The sequence below is a fragment of the Peromyscus maniculatus genome, chromosome 4 (genome assembly GCF_049852395.1).
Source record: "Peromyscus maniculatus bairdii isolate BWxNUB_F1_BW_parent chromosome 4, HU_Pman_BW_mat_3.1, whole genome shotgun sequence".
In the NCBI taxonomy this organism is placed as follows: domain Eukaryota; kingdom Metazoa; phylum Chordata; class Mammalia; order Rodentia; family Cricetidae; genus Peromyscus; species Peromyscus maniculatus.
In genome coordinates this window covers 71,727,567-71,742,989 of record NC_134855.1, presented here as the reverse complement: position 1 = coordinate 71,742,989, position 15,423 = coordinate 71,727,567, and positions in this window count along the sequence as shown.

Below are 15,423 nucleotides of genomic sequence, written 5' to 3'. Positions count from 1 at the left end.
TGCCTTATATACCTTTCTGCTTTCTGCCATCACTCCCTGGGATTAAAGCCTCAATTTCTGGGATTAAAGGTGTGAGTCACCATGCTTGGCTGTATCCTTGAACACACAGAGATCCAGGTAGATCTCTGCCTCTGGAATGCTAGGATTAAAGGCATGAGTGCCACCATTTTCTAGCCTCTGTATCTAGTGGCTCTTCTGTTCTCTGATCCCAGATAAGTTTATTAGGGTGCACAATATTTTGGGGAACACAATACCAACATACAACACAGTGGGACACACAGAGAATTCTATGTTCAAAGCCACGCACTGACTAACAGTTCAGAGCTTTTCTTAGTTTGGGTTGGTGTTGGAAAGCATATCTTGGTATGTTCAAGACTAGCCTGATGTCAAATAATCCTGCCTCTAGTTCTACGTAGTTGAATGTGGTGATATTTTGTTTATACACTAACAAATCAAATTTTCCTTGAGATCAGAGGACAGAGCCAGCCACTAGATTAAACATAGAGGCCAGGCAGTGGTGGCACACACCTTTAATCCTAGCACTTGGGAGGCAGACATCTCTGTCTGGATCTCTATGAGTTCAAAGCCACCCTGGACTATACAAGATTAATCCAGTCTAAAAGAGAAACAGAGCCAGACAATGGTGGCACACACCTTTAATCCCAGTACTTGGGATCTCATGCCTTTGCTCCCAATATTTGGAAAGCACACACACTATTAATCCCAGCACTAGGAAGGCTGAGACAGGAAATGATATGAATGGGTGGAGAAAGGCATATAAGTTGGGAGGAGACAGGAACTCAGTCTTTTCAGCTGAGGAATCGGGCATGCAGTCTGAGGATTCATAGAGACAGGATTTTCCCCTTTCGGCTGAGAAGTTGGTGAGGTGAGAAGTGGCTGTGGTTTGTTTCCTCTGATCTTTCAGCATTTACCACAATATGTGGCTCCGGTTCTTTATTATAAGACCAATTAGGATTCATGCAACAGTTGATACTACAGGCATGCACCACTGTGCCCAGTTTGAAGTCAAAGAAATGAAAGACTAATTGCTAAACAGTCTTAAAAATGAAATAACCAGAGCCAGGTATTGGGGTAAATGCTGAAAGATCAGAGAAACAAAACAGGCCACAGCCAACCTCACCTCGCCAACTTCTCAGCTGATCCTGTTTCTTCAAACTGGAAGCCTCTGAGTCCTCATCTGAATGAATCTCAGCTGCTGCTCAAAAGCCTAAAAGCTTAAAAGAGCTTCTAGTCCTGGTCATCGAGCCTTATATACCTTTCTGCTTCCTGTCATCACTTCCTGGGGATTAGAGGTGTGTGTTACCATGCCTGGCTGTTTCTAGTGTGGCTTTGAACTCACAGAGATCCAGATGGATCTCTGCCTTTGGAATGCTAGGAATAAAGGTATGTGTGTGCCACCATTTTCTGGCCTCTATATCTAGTGGCTGTTTTGTTCTCTGACCCCAGATAAGTTTATTAGGGTGCACAATACATTGGGGAACACAATATCACCACACTTGTATATATGGAATTTGTTGCTAGGCTAGACCTTAAATATTTACTGCACACACACACACACACACACACACACACACACACACACACACTCATGGAGTGATGGATATATTGATTTTGTAATGTATACATATCAAAACTATCAAACTGTTGAATTGGGACTGTAGCTTAATGTAAGAGTGCCTGGCTTGTAGGAAGCTCTGGACTAGACTCTCAAAACTGAAAAATAGTTAACATTATATGCTTTAAATTTTTATAATTTAAATTTATGTTTGTTAATAAAATCTCTGTAAAACTGGTGATTAAAAAAGACTTTTCACATTGCACTGGTTTGTATGTTGTATTTCTTGGTTGTGGAAGATTCCTTTATACTGTGTGAAGATATGTCACTGTGATGGTTTAATAAAAGGCTAAATGGCCAATAGCTAGTCAGAATTTTCAGGGCAGAGAGAAAGGTGGGAAGAAGAAGGCAAATTCACTAGCCAGATGCCATGACTACATTTCCCAAAATGCTCTGGTTGAATAGTCTTGGGTAAGGATGCCTTGGACAAAGAAATTTGGATGAAGTTTGGAAAGCCAAAGCAGCAGGAATTGCTGAAGCTCTGCGAGTTAATGTAAAGTGCCAGACACTGAAGCCCAGACATGTGGTCACTGCTCTGCCAGCATCCATGTTTGTTGTTAGCTGGGCTCATTTCTTCAGCTTTGATTCACAGGCATATTTCAGCCCTTCTGTAGTTCATCCACACCTCCATGGTGCATGTGGCTCAAAGAAAGTTGAAATTCTAGTTTGCCCCACACTTTACAAATATTTCTTTGCAACTATAGATGACTCACCATCTACAACAGAGACAGCGGTCTCCAAGAAGCTGCTTCTCTGACTCTCACACTGTGTAAAGTTATTCTCAGTAATTAATTGCATATGGCCCATGGAGGCTTTGATAAGATGTGCCCAGCAGTGAATGCTCATAGGAGGGCATGAAATACCAGCATAATTTAAGGGCAGTGTTGTGGATCCAATGTGGAATGTCCCCCATGTGTTTGAATATTTGTTCCCCAGCTGTGACAGTTTGTGGGAGGTTGTATAACTTTGGAGACATGGGGCCTTACCGGCAGAAGGAGGTCACAGGGGCAGGCTTCGGAAGGTTATACTCACTTCTGATTCTAGCAGCATCCTCTGCTTCCTGATGTGCAGTCATGGTGTAAACAAGTCTTCGTTACAAATCCCTGCTACTATGCCATCCATTCCATGGCAGACTAAAATCCCTCTGCAATAATGAGCAAAAAAAAAAAAAAAAAAAAAAAGATCTCTTTCCTTCTTAAAGTTTCTTTTGTTAGTCCTTTTGTCACAGTGACAAGAAATTGATACCATAAGTAGGACTATTGCTATAGTTAAAGCTAGCCAAGAGGTTCCTAGGCCTTTGTAAGAAATTGCAGGAGGAATGTGGAAGAGTTTGGAGATGCAGAGTATGGAAGCCCTAGTATGCTGTCAGCAGACTTGATGAGCTATTACAGTAGAAGTTCGGAATTCCAGAGTGATGATGAAACTGCTGACGGTGATGACCGTGCTCGTGAGGTTTCATGCAGATACGAGGACTTTATATTAGAGGTTGGACTGGATGTCATTCATGTAACATTCCGGCAAAAAAACAAAAATCTAGCTATGCCTTGCTGGTGTCTTGAAAAAGTGAGGGAGGCTGAATTCAAAAGCAGTGACTTTGGTGGAAGAAATCTCAATAGGGCATGGCATTCAGGCAGAGGTGTAGTCACTGTTAAATGCTCAGGACAATTAGAGAACACTGTACACTGGATGGGTCAGAGAGACCATGCCTTATCAAAGGTTCCAGGGTATAAAATACAAAAGTATATGAAAGACTTTTTAAAAAGACATAAAATAGTATAGTTGAATTGGTCCCTCCTGCAAAGGGACAACTTAATCTAGGGCCATTCTTTCCAAGGTTCAGATGTTTAGGTAGTTAGATGTCCCAGTAGCCATTGTCCAAAGGGACGCAACTACATCTGTTTTATAAGAATATAAAATGTTTTATAAGAATATAGAATTACGATCTTATAATGTAAGGTTTTTTTTAAGAAAAAAAATTTAATTCATTTTACATACCAAAGATTCCCCCTCTTCTCTCCTCCTGCCCCTCCAGCCTCACCCTCCCAACCCATCCACCTCCCACCCCGTTCCCTCCTACAAGAAGGTAAGGCCTCCCATGGGAAGGTACATTTAGTAGAGGCATATCTAAGCCCCTCTGCCTGCCTCAAGGCTATGCACGGTGTCCCATCATAGAAGTGGGCTCCAAAAGGCCAGCTCATGTATTAGGGATGGACTCTGATCCTACACCGGGGGCTCCTTAAGCAGTTCAAGCTACACAGCTGTCTTGCTATACAGAGGACATAGTCCAGTCCCATGCTTGCTCCACAGCTGCTGATCTAAATTTCATGAGTTTCCACTAGTTTGGTTTAGTTGTCTCTCCAAGTTTTCCCATCATGATCTTTATGTCCCTTGCTCGTAGAATCACTCTTCTCTTTCCTTGACTGGACTCCTGGAGCTTAGCCTGGTGTTGGCTGTAGATCTCTGTGTCTGCTTCCATAAGTTACTGGAGAAAGGCTCTATGATGACAGTTAGGGTATTCACCAATATGATTGCTGGTGTAAGTCAATTCAGGCATCCTCTCCTCTATTGCTAGTAATCTAAGCTGGGGTCATCCTTGTGGATTCCTGGGAACTTCCCTAGCACCTGGTTTCTCTTATCCCCATGTTGTCTCCCTCTATCATGGTATCTCTTTCATTGCTCTCCCACTCCATCTCTGTTCCAGCTCTACCATCATGTTCTCTTATGTTCTCATCCCCCATCCCCTTCCCTCCATTGCCCACCCCTCATCCCCAATTCACTCATCTGTATCCCCTTCCCAGAGTGAGCCATTTGTCCCTTAGAGTCCTCCTTGTTAGCTAGCATCTCTAGAGCTGTAGGTTGTAGTCTGGTTATCCTTTGCTTTACATCTAGTATCCACTTATGAGTGAGTACATACCATTTTTCTCCTTCTGAGTCTGGGTTATATCACTCAGGATGACATTTTCTAGTTCTAACCATTTGCCTGCAAATTTCATGATGTCAATGTAAGGTTTTATAAGAATATAGAATATAAGAATAATGGGGTCATAGAAACTTTTGCCAATGATAAAAAAAAAATGCCTATGAGGGTAGATGATGTTTAACAGAGTATCACTCCCTGCATAGAACTCCTGAATGAGCTGTGCATGAACCTGTGGAGGAGCAGCCTATGTGAAAAATACAGATATCTGTGTGTTTGAGATAGCAGGAACATGAAAAACCTGCCAAGGAAAGTTGCAGGCACTGAACAGAAACAGCTGAAGAGAGATACTACACGTGTTTGGCAGGGTCAAGCCCATCAGAGCTCAGATGCTACCATCACCCACCATGAATGATGGGCAAGGAGCTACAGGGCCTATCGTGTCTCTATTGTCTCTATGTGCGGCGTTCTTGCTTTGTTCCGCTCATTGCTTGCTATGCCCTTTTAGTCTTCCCTTTTAGAATGGAAAGGTTTATGCCGTGACATTGTATATTGATAGTATAAAGCTTTCTAAAGATTTATTTATATTCATGTGTATTTGTAAGAGAAATAGTATGCCACATGTGTTCGGGTGCTGGTGGAGTCCAGAGAGGGTATGGATCCCCTAGAACTGGATTTACAAGCAACTCTGAGCCACTTGATACGTATAAGGAGAATTCATCAAGAGCAGTAAGCATTATTAACCACTGAACCATCTTTCCAGCTCTTATAACTTTTTTAAATAAAGTACTTCTGTTAATTTGTTGAGAATTTTATACAGTGCAACTTAATGGTATTCACACTCTACTACTCTGCCAACTTGTCCCAAATCCACCCTTCATCTCCCCATCCCTTCTTCTTTTAATAAGCAATTAGTTCAATTTGTGCTGACCAAATGAAGTATGCAACAGGGGTTCACAACCATGAGATTCCTCTGAATCTCAGAAAGACCTCAAAGTTTTGAACAGTGTTGATACTGAGAAGGAATTATAGGAGGAAGAACAAGAGGTTAATGAGGAATGAATATGATCACAGAGCACTATATACATTTAGGAAATGGCATAATGAAACCTATCATTTTATATAATTAATCTATGCCAATGAAAGGATGGACGTGTAAAAAAATAACTATGAGAGCCTTAAAACTGAACTAAATGCATTTTGTGTTATGTCTATGAGCAACTAGGAAACAGAGTGAAATGTTATGGTTTGAATATGAAACGTTCTCTGCAGACTTGACTGTTAGAACATTTGGCCCCCAGTTGGGACATAGGATGTAGCTGGTAGAGGTAAGGGGAGGGGCATTTGAGTTATTCATACTTTTTCTGCCCTTGGTATTCAGTCCCAATGTGCACAGTACCCACATCATGTTCCACTATCACAATGCGACTCCCATGCCTTCCCTGCCATGATGGACTGAAATCCCTCTGAAACCATGACATAAACCTTTCCTCCTGTGTGTTGCTTCTGCCAGCTGTCTCCATGGCAGCAGGAAAAGAAACTAATAAAGCAGGGTGTGATGATGGCACACAACTGAATCCAGCGCTTTAGCTGCAGAGGCAAGTGAATCTCTGGGAGTTCGAGGCTGGGCTTGTCTATAGGATGGTTTCCAGACTTTCTAGGGCTAGTGAAAATCTACTCCCCCCAAAAAGGAACTAATGCAGACAAGCAGTGTTTAATACTGCTTCTTGATCTGGGGTGAGTTCTACCTTAGACATGTGGCTTTGTTTTCCCAAGACCCAGTTTCCTCAGCAGCCAAAAATTATGATAACAATATAATATGTTTCCTGAAGTTGGAAAAATGGTTATGAGATCAAAAATGCAAGCAGAGTGCTTTAAAGGGAAAGCATTATGGAGAAAAACCTTCATTTCCCACATTGATCCGTGGGTTTAGCATTTTTAAATATTGTATCATTAGATAACAATGCCACCCTCCTTCAAGCTATGTTTGTCAGCAATCAAATTTTCACCTAGCATCTGTTTTATGGTGCTTATCAGTTCGTTTCATTTCATCTGGCATCTGTTTTGTGTTTTTACTAACTAGTTCAGAACAGAACCATGAGAGAAAAGCATTGCTCATCAGATAGTTAAAGCCCTTCTTCACACTAACTGTTAAGACTCAGTAAAAAAATTAAATTAAAAAAAAACTATCATTTTTGCTTTGTAAGAATTTAGTAGAATCCTTTTCATCAGCATTACTTCAAACCCCAATAAAGCTATGGTACTGGCAAGAGTATATAACTATTATAAAATATCTGACATAATTAACCTATAAGAGAAAAATGTTTATTTGGCTCATGGTTTGGAAACTCCTATTTAAAACTGGGAGAATCCATTGCTCTATAGCCCTGGAGGGTGTTCAGGAAGGCAATTGTGGAGGGTATGCTGTGGAGCAAACTGCCCATGTCAGGATCCAGAAAGCAAAGGCAACACATAGGTGCTAGGGTTCCACTACCAATGTCCAATTCAATAACATGCCTCAGTGACCTAAAGACCACCCAAAAGGCTCCAATCTTAAATATCAACAGCCTCACCCTATGATCCAAGTCTTCAGCACATGGATCTTTATAAGACATTCAGCATCCAAAGTACTAGACACAGACAGCATTAAATAGTTGCACCAGAACACAGAGGATCGTTTCATTTCTGTCTTGACTCAGTGAGCAGTGGTCCCCTCCATTCTTTGAACCATTGTTTCAATGTCTGCAAAGGAAGATTGTACAGTAATTCCTTCCAACTCCAATAGACCATAAGCCTCTTACTATTTTCACTTTTGTCTATGAGGCAAAAAGGAAGTTTCAAGGGTTAGGGTAGATGAATTTGGTGGTTTCTAAAGACTGATCCTGGACCACAGGCAGCAGCACCTGAAAGAAGACATTCAGACTATCAAATCCCATTCAGGATCTACAGAATCAAAGAGTCGTGGGGGTAGGGACCTAGAAATCTGTGTTTTTACAGTATCCACATGATCCTGGCATGTGCTTGAGTTTGAGAATCACCAAAAAGACATTAAGTGAGTGGCCTGAACTCCTTTCCCGTCAGACTATGAGCCTTCAGAGAAGGGATATGTGCAAAGCAAATGCAGTAAGACAAAGCAAGTCCAAGAGAGTGAGTCTAAATCCCATTCTGAAGATGGCATGTTCTGAGGTTGAGCATCTGTAATCTCTGGTGCTAGGCTGCAGTAAAGTTCACACTGTGCCCTCACTGATAGTCATCAGGGCTCACCCAGTACTGCACCCTTAGCTAGAACCATTATCAGATGCCAGCTGGGGAGTTTGGAACTTAAATACAGGCACAGAAGAGGTAGGATGCTGGCTATTCACATTCACCTTCTGTTTCCAGTTCTGTGATTTCTTTTAAAATGTAACATATCTGTGCAAACATGCATAAACACAAAAGTATATTAGTTCTGTTCTCTCCTCTACCTGTTTTTACTACTTCTGACTCCTCTCTGTCCTCTCACTTAGAATGTGTGAGTGAATAGGCTAGTAGTCCAATTTTTTTCATGTTTAGTGTTTATATAACCAGATACCAATGCATAGACTATCAAAGGCAAATCTTGCTTTACTCCAATTTCTTGTGAATTCTTCCACATTAAGAGATGTAAGTAGGTAGTTTTTTGTTAATGCCATTCTGGTATTTTCTTTGATGTGTACTAGTTAATCTTCTCTCTCTCAAAAAGAATGTATTTTATCCATGCTTCTCAAAAGCTAATTAGCAACCTATCGTGTGGACCTACAATCATATATGAATCCAGTCCCCAAATAAATGAACATTCACTTGGTTTTGAAATTTTTACCACCTAGAGGGTAGCAATAGATAATATTTTCATATGTTATTGCAGGGTGGAAATTTCAGTGGCTAAATATAGATTTCCTACTATGAAATCTTAGACTCAAAGGCTGTCTGTGTTTTTAATTTAACATTGCCACATGACTCTTTAAAAGATCATAATGTTTACCATACCAATGCATTGCATGGGAATACCGGTCCTTCACATATCAACAATAATGTTATCCTTCCAGTTATCTAACCATTGAGAAGCACAGCTGATTGCTGTTTTCATGACTTCACTGGGTGCTATTGGGTTTGACTTTTTCATGTGCTGGTTGGACATTTGAACTTGAATTCTGGACCAGATAGTCCTGCGTTTTTTTTTCTGGTTTTGATTTTGCATCTTTTGTGCTATTTTATGCATTTTAAAGCTCTCAGTTTATTAAAATAGGAATCTCTCATCAACATTACAGTTATGTTCTGTCGTGTTGCCATTTGTCTATTGACAAACTGTTCATAGAACTTTATATTATTTACTCTGCTTATTTACATGTAGTCAAAGGCTTAACAGAGCCAACTCTAAGGTGAACCTACAGCTGCCTAAACTTAGGGAAATTTGACTTACTTTTGTGTTGATAAGCACTTCCTAGTGTTTGTACTTTTGTTGGGGGTCTTTTTCCTTTGCTTTTTGATTGATTATCAATAAAATGGAGAATAGCTGATTGCATTACAGACTTATTTCAAGATTCGGTTAACTTTCTTACCAATGGTTTTCCCATAGTCGGTCACCTTAATGAGGAAAACATTATCCAGTGAGACTCTAAGATGGTATTCCTTTATTTTACTGTTTTTAAAAAGTACTTAATATTCTTGTTTTACTGCCTTCACTACATTGAAACTACTCAATATTCTAAGACAATATTGAACAATAACAATGACAAACAACAATCTTCCTATTTTTAATAGAAATGTTAGTGGTGCTTATCACATTCTTTTTCAATATATTAATAAAAAGACTTTTTTCTAGTAGGTTTTCTCCTGTTGAATAACTTTTGGGTCCCCAGGAGGAAACCATCTCTGACGGCTGTGTTTATTTTTATAACTATGTCACTCTTCTAATTGCTAATATTTTATTCAGAATGTTTGCATTGCCTTTCAAAGTAGTGTTGGTTTCAAACTGCTTTTATGAGGTTGTGGTATTAAAATTCTTCTGTGATGGACATGATATGGCCATGACACTCATGAACTCACAAGAGCTGTGGTTGTCTGCATCCACGTAAGACCCATACAAAACTGAACCAGTGGATATTTTGTCATCGAGGGAGGAGGGGTTCATGGCCTCCCCCAACTCCATGTTGTTAGGCTGGCAGAAGACGGAGTCACATAAGACACCAAGATGAACAACCTGTGTGGGAACCAGCCCCTTTGAGGAAATAGAAACTGAATGTTCTGTACTTCTCAGAAGTCATCTGACCCTTATTTCAGCAAAGCAGCTTAACCACAACATTCTGATATCTTAACAACCAGAAGTTCTCTCATAAAGAAGATTTGCTTACAACATTTCCTTTACCCTTAGTACCACCCTCCTGCCCAACTAAAACCACCCTATAAAATCTGAAACTCCCTTTTTGGTGGGTTTGTTCTCCCTTCTCTTGGAAACGGCACAGCAGTTCATGCCTAAAATAAAGCTTTGTCCTTCGGCCTCAGCATGTCTCTGGTGATCTCATTCTTCCATTAAGCTTCACACACTTAGGGAGCCAATGGGTGTGGAGGACTGCTGGAGGGAAGAAAGTAACTGTCTTCAGTGATGGGGCTATGTGTGGTGCTATTTTGTTTGTGCACTAACAAGTAAAGCTTGCCTAGAAATCAGAGTGAAGAGCTAGCCACCAGAGGCCAGGCAGTGGTGGCACACACCTTTAATCCCAGCACTTGGGATCTCATGCCTTTGATCCCAGTACTTGGGAGACACACACCTTTAATCCCAGCACTTGGGAGGAAGAAACAGGAAGTTATGTGGCTGGGGAGAGAAAGGAAGTGGTAAGGTGGGGGTGGAGACAGGAGCTTGGTCCTTTGGGTCTTAGGTTGAGTAGAGGTAAGAAGTGGCTGTGGCTTGCTCCTTTACCTCTCTGATCTTTCAGCATTTACTCCTATATCTGACTCTGGGTTTTTATTATCAAGATCAATTAGGATTCACACTATAGCTACCGATGAGTTACCCTGACTCAGGTGGATAGTATCACACCTATGCCCTTGGGAGGAGCCCTGAGAAACCCAGTGGGTCACAAAGAAAAAAAAATCCTCCTTAAAAAAAATCATTCTTTCTTATGAGTATTAATTACCCTAGACAATGGCCATATTTCACTATATATCATAAATTTCCAGCTCTTGCTCTGGACTTTCAAAATATCCCCATAATTCTAAATCCCACGATTTAAAATACAATACTATCCTTTTATCCTTTTTAATGCCTGTGACCATGTTACTTTTGCTGATTTCTAATTTGAGAAGCTTTTTTTTCTTGTTTGGTTTTTCTTTTGACAGACCTGGTAGGGATTTAGGTGGTTCTTCTTAAATTAACATTTTAGGTGGTACATTTTTAATATGTTTTACCTGAAATAAAATTACACCACTTTCCCTCTTCTTTTCCCCCATCCAGGCACTCCCAGCTGCCCCTTCCCATGCTATACTCTCAAGCTGATAGTCTCTTTTACTTTGATTATTATTGTACACATATTCATCTATATGTATACACACAAATATATGTATAAGTACAACCCGCTGAGTCCACTTTGTGGTTTGTGTGTATACTATTTCAAAGCTGACCTGTCTAAATTGGACAACCAATAAAGGGGCTCTTCCCTGGGAGAAACAAATTCTCCTTCACTCAGCAGCCATGGGTTTCCTATAGTTCTTTGTCTCGGAGTGGGACTCTGTGAAATTTCCCACCTTCTACATTAACATGTCCATTGATATTGCCATTGTTCCAGTCATGTTTGTGGAGCTATTTCCAGGAGAGACTGAAGAAACTTCTTTAAAATGTATCCTATATCTTTTTTGTTTTATAAATAATCTCAACTTTTTAACTATTTCCTTTTCCTATGTCCTCTGATTCACCTCATTGGTTTTTCAGCATATAGTTCAGTATACAGTATATATTCAGATGAAGGTAACTAAGGCTAAAACTTTTCCTCCAAATGAAATGTGCACTTATCTCTATTATGTGATAAGTTTTGTGTGCCATCCCAACAACTCTGGTACCTGTGGATGTTGTCTTCTTTAGAAATGGTGTCTTCTCAGATATAATAAAAATGAGGTCATGCTGAATAAGTGTTCTAGTTAAGTTTCTGTTACTGTAATAAAATACCATTACCAAAAGCAACTTGGGGAGGAAAGGATTTATCTGGCTTCTATGTCCCTACAATAGTCCACTGAGAGGGCCAAGCAAATACCATGACAGGTTTCTAATATCCCAGTCAAAAACTAGGCCTCAGTCCCACCTTCCTAAAACTAGACAAGCCACTTCTGAGGAAGCACGAACAAAGGGCAATCAATCAACAATACCCCTGACTCCAGGGACAAGGGGAACTGTGTGTACTAAGCCTGAGCCAGGCCCCTGCAACATCTCAAGGCAGTGACCAATAGGGACAGATCCTGGGACTTGTCCAAACATGTCCAAAGATGGAAGAGTTGTAGCTCTGGCCTTCCCCTGCTAGCCCTAGCCAATCAGAGATGTACTAATGTAACCTCTGCTTGCTTGTCCAATCATAGATAGGATGACTTAACTGCTTCTAGAATTCTTTTAGCTGTGTATAAAAGGAGTCTGCAAGTTTCTCTCAAGGTTGCCATTTTGCCTTTGTGCTGGATGTATAGCCCCAGCATGCTGGAACCTTTACTCTTGAGATAATAAGTGCTCTTAATGATTACATATGTGGATGGTGATCTTTTGTGGGATGACTCCAGGACCCTAACATCCATAACTGAGAGAAGCCAACTCAAGAACTGAAGCAGGGGAGGCACCTGGAGGTAGGAACTGAAAGAGATACCATGGGGAGTTTTGTTTACTGGTCTGATTCTTCTGTCTTACCTGGTTTTCTTTCTTTACACACTCATAAGGCACCTGTCCAGGGATGACACCACCCACAATGGGCTGAGCCTTCCACGCTGTTCGAATCTTAAATGGTCTCTTAATTAAGAAAAAAAAAAAAAAGCTGAAGGGTGAAAGCTAAAAGATCAGAGAAGTACAATAGCCAGCCACTAGTTCTTTTCTCTACAAAATTCTCAGCCTAAAAAGAGTGAGTTCCTGTTTCCTCACTCCTTAAATACCTGTCTCTGCCCTGATGGGTGATGTCATTCTGTATGCTGTGAATGTGTGTTGCTCTGATTGGTTGATAAATAAAATGCTGATTGGCCAGTAGCCAAGCAGGAAGTATAGGTGGGATAAGCAGACAAGGAGAATTCTGGGAGAAGGAAGGGCTGAGTCAGGAGATGCCAGCCCACCGTCCAGGGAGCAGCATGTAATGACACACAGGTAAAGCCACAAAACACATGGCAACATACAGATTAACAGAAATGGGCTGAGTTTAAGTGTAAGAGCTAGTCAGTAGTAAGCCTGAGATAATGGCCAAACAGTTTTAATTAATATTAAGTCTCTATGTGATTATTTTATAAAAGGCTATGGGACTGTAGTTGAGAGATTTGTTCCAACCGTGGGCCAGGTGGGACACAGAAAAACTTCTACTACACTGCCCTGCCATATTACTTCCTGGGATTAAAGGCACGTGTGCTTCCCAAGCAAAGGCATGGGATCTCAAATGCTGATATTAAAGGTGTGTGCCACCACTGCCTGATCTCTATGTCTAATCTAGTGGCTGGCTTTGTCCTCTGATCCTCAGGCAAGTTTATTAGGGTACACAATATATCACCACACTTCCATATCAATCATCAATCAAAAAAACTTCCCACTGCTTTAGATAAAGGTAAATTTGATAGGCTTTTTCTGAATTAAGATTCCCTCTTCTCGCCAGGCAGTGGTGGCACATGCCTTTAATCCCATCACTCAGGAAGCAGAGCCAGGTGGATCTCTGTGAGTTCGAGGCCAGACTGGTCTAGAGAGTGAGATCCAAGACAGGCACCAAAAACTACACAGAGAAACCCTGTCTCAAAAAAAAAAAAAAAAGATTCTCTCTTCTCAAATGCCCCTAGCTTGTGTTAATGTGGCCCCCAAAAAAATTATATTAAGCTAGGCCTTCACCAGTATGTTATGTGTTCTTTCTTTTAAGTGAAGAGAAACAAACAGGTATTGAAGAAAGATGGATGTGTAAAGAACACAGAGATTGAAATGATGCTGCCACAATTTAAGGAATGTTGGTGCTACCAGAAGAGAAAGGGAAGCATCCTTCCTCAGATGTTTAGAGGAAGCCTGGCTCTGCTACCATTCTCCACACTGGGGTTGGACTCTCCAGAATTCTAGAATTGACAGAAGAAAGCTTTTGTCTTAAGCCCCACAGTTTGTGATACTTTGTTATGTTAGTGCTGGGAAGTTAATTGACCAGCTCAGAATGAGATATTAAATCCTATCATTTAGGAAGCTGAGGTGGGAGAGTTACTATGAGTTTAGGGTCACCCTGGGACACATAGTGAGTTCTAGACCACCTAGACTATGAACTGAGACCATATCTCAAGAAATATGAATATCTCATATCCATAGTCACTCAGATGGCCATGATTAAATTCAGTGGTTCACAAACACAGCAAAAAGGCATGAAAATTTAGAGGGAGGAGAAATTGACATAGTGGCAGAAAAATAACGGGGGGGGGGGGGAATGATGGTAAAAATTATGCATTATAAACATGTATAAAATTGAGAGGAAAAAATTTAATGAATCTTTAAAGTTCTGCTAAGTTATTAAGATGCATGGAAAAAATAAGATCCTGACAATAGCAGATTTTTTTAAACCATTGTTACCGATTCCTGTAAGCCCAAACTCAATAGTTTGCTTCTGTGTGCTTTCTTCCTATGTGTGAATATACAGTAGTCACAACACCCAACGACTATTGTTCATATGATGCAATAATAAAAACACTTTTATTTGTGTCCAATAAAATCAATATGTGATCTCCTTCGCACTGCCTTTTAGTTGTACTGCAATCATTCTTTTTTGTTTATGTAATAGCCATCTAAGACTATGCTTAGTAATAATATAAGAAATTAGGAAAATACCTTTAGTCCCAACACTCAGGAGGCAGAGGCACTTGGATCCCTGTGAGTTTGAAGGCAGCTTGATCTATATAGCCAGTTCTATGACATTCAGAACATAGTGAGACCCTGCCTCAAAAAAAGGAATCCCACAGAAGAGGGGAAGGAGAGATTGTAGGAACCAGAGGGGTCGAGGATACCACAAGAACACAGCCAACAGAATCAACTAAGCGGGGCTCATAGGGGCTCACAGAAACTGAAGCGACAAACACAGACCCTGTATGAGTCTGAGCTAGGTCCTCTGCATGCACCTTCTGGTTGTACAGTTGGGTGTTCTTGTGGGACTCCTAACAGTGGGAGTGGGGAGTGTCTCTAAGTCTTTCACCTGCTCTTGGGACCCTTTTCTTCATACTGGGTTGCCTTGCCCAGCTTTGATCTGAGTGTTTTGCCTAGTCATGTTCTAATTTGTTATGCCATGCTCAGTTGATATCCCTTGGAGACCTGCTCTCTCTCTCTCTTTTTTTTTTTCAGAAAAAAACAGAGGAGTAGATCTGAAAGAGAGGGGAGGTGGAAGGGGTAGAGGTGGGGGGAGGGGAGAAACTGGGAGGTGTAGAGGGAGGGGAAACTGCAGTCAGGGTGTAATGTATGAGAGAAGAAGAAAATTTTTAAAAAGAAATTAGTAAGTAATTAAAGATTATTTTTGGTTTCGGGGTATTAAATAATGGTTAAGAAGGTAAAAATAAGACCTCTGCACATCTTTGGTTTATAACTCCTTTCTTTGTGTCTTAATTTATTATCAGTTTTTGTAAACATTCCACAAATATATTGCATACCTCATTAGACATGTGTATTATTCACATG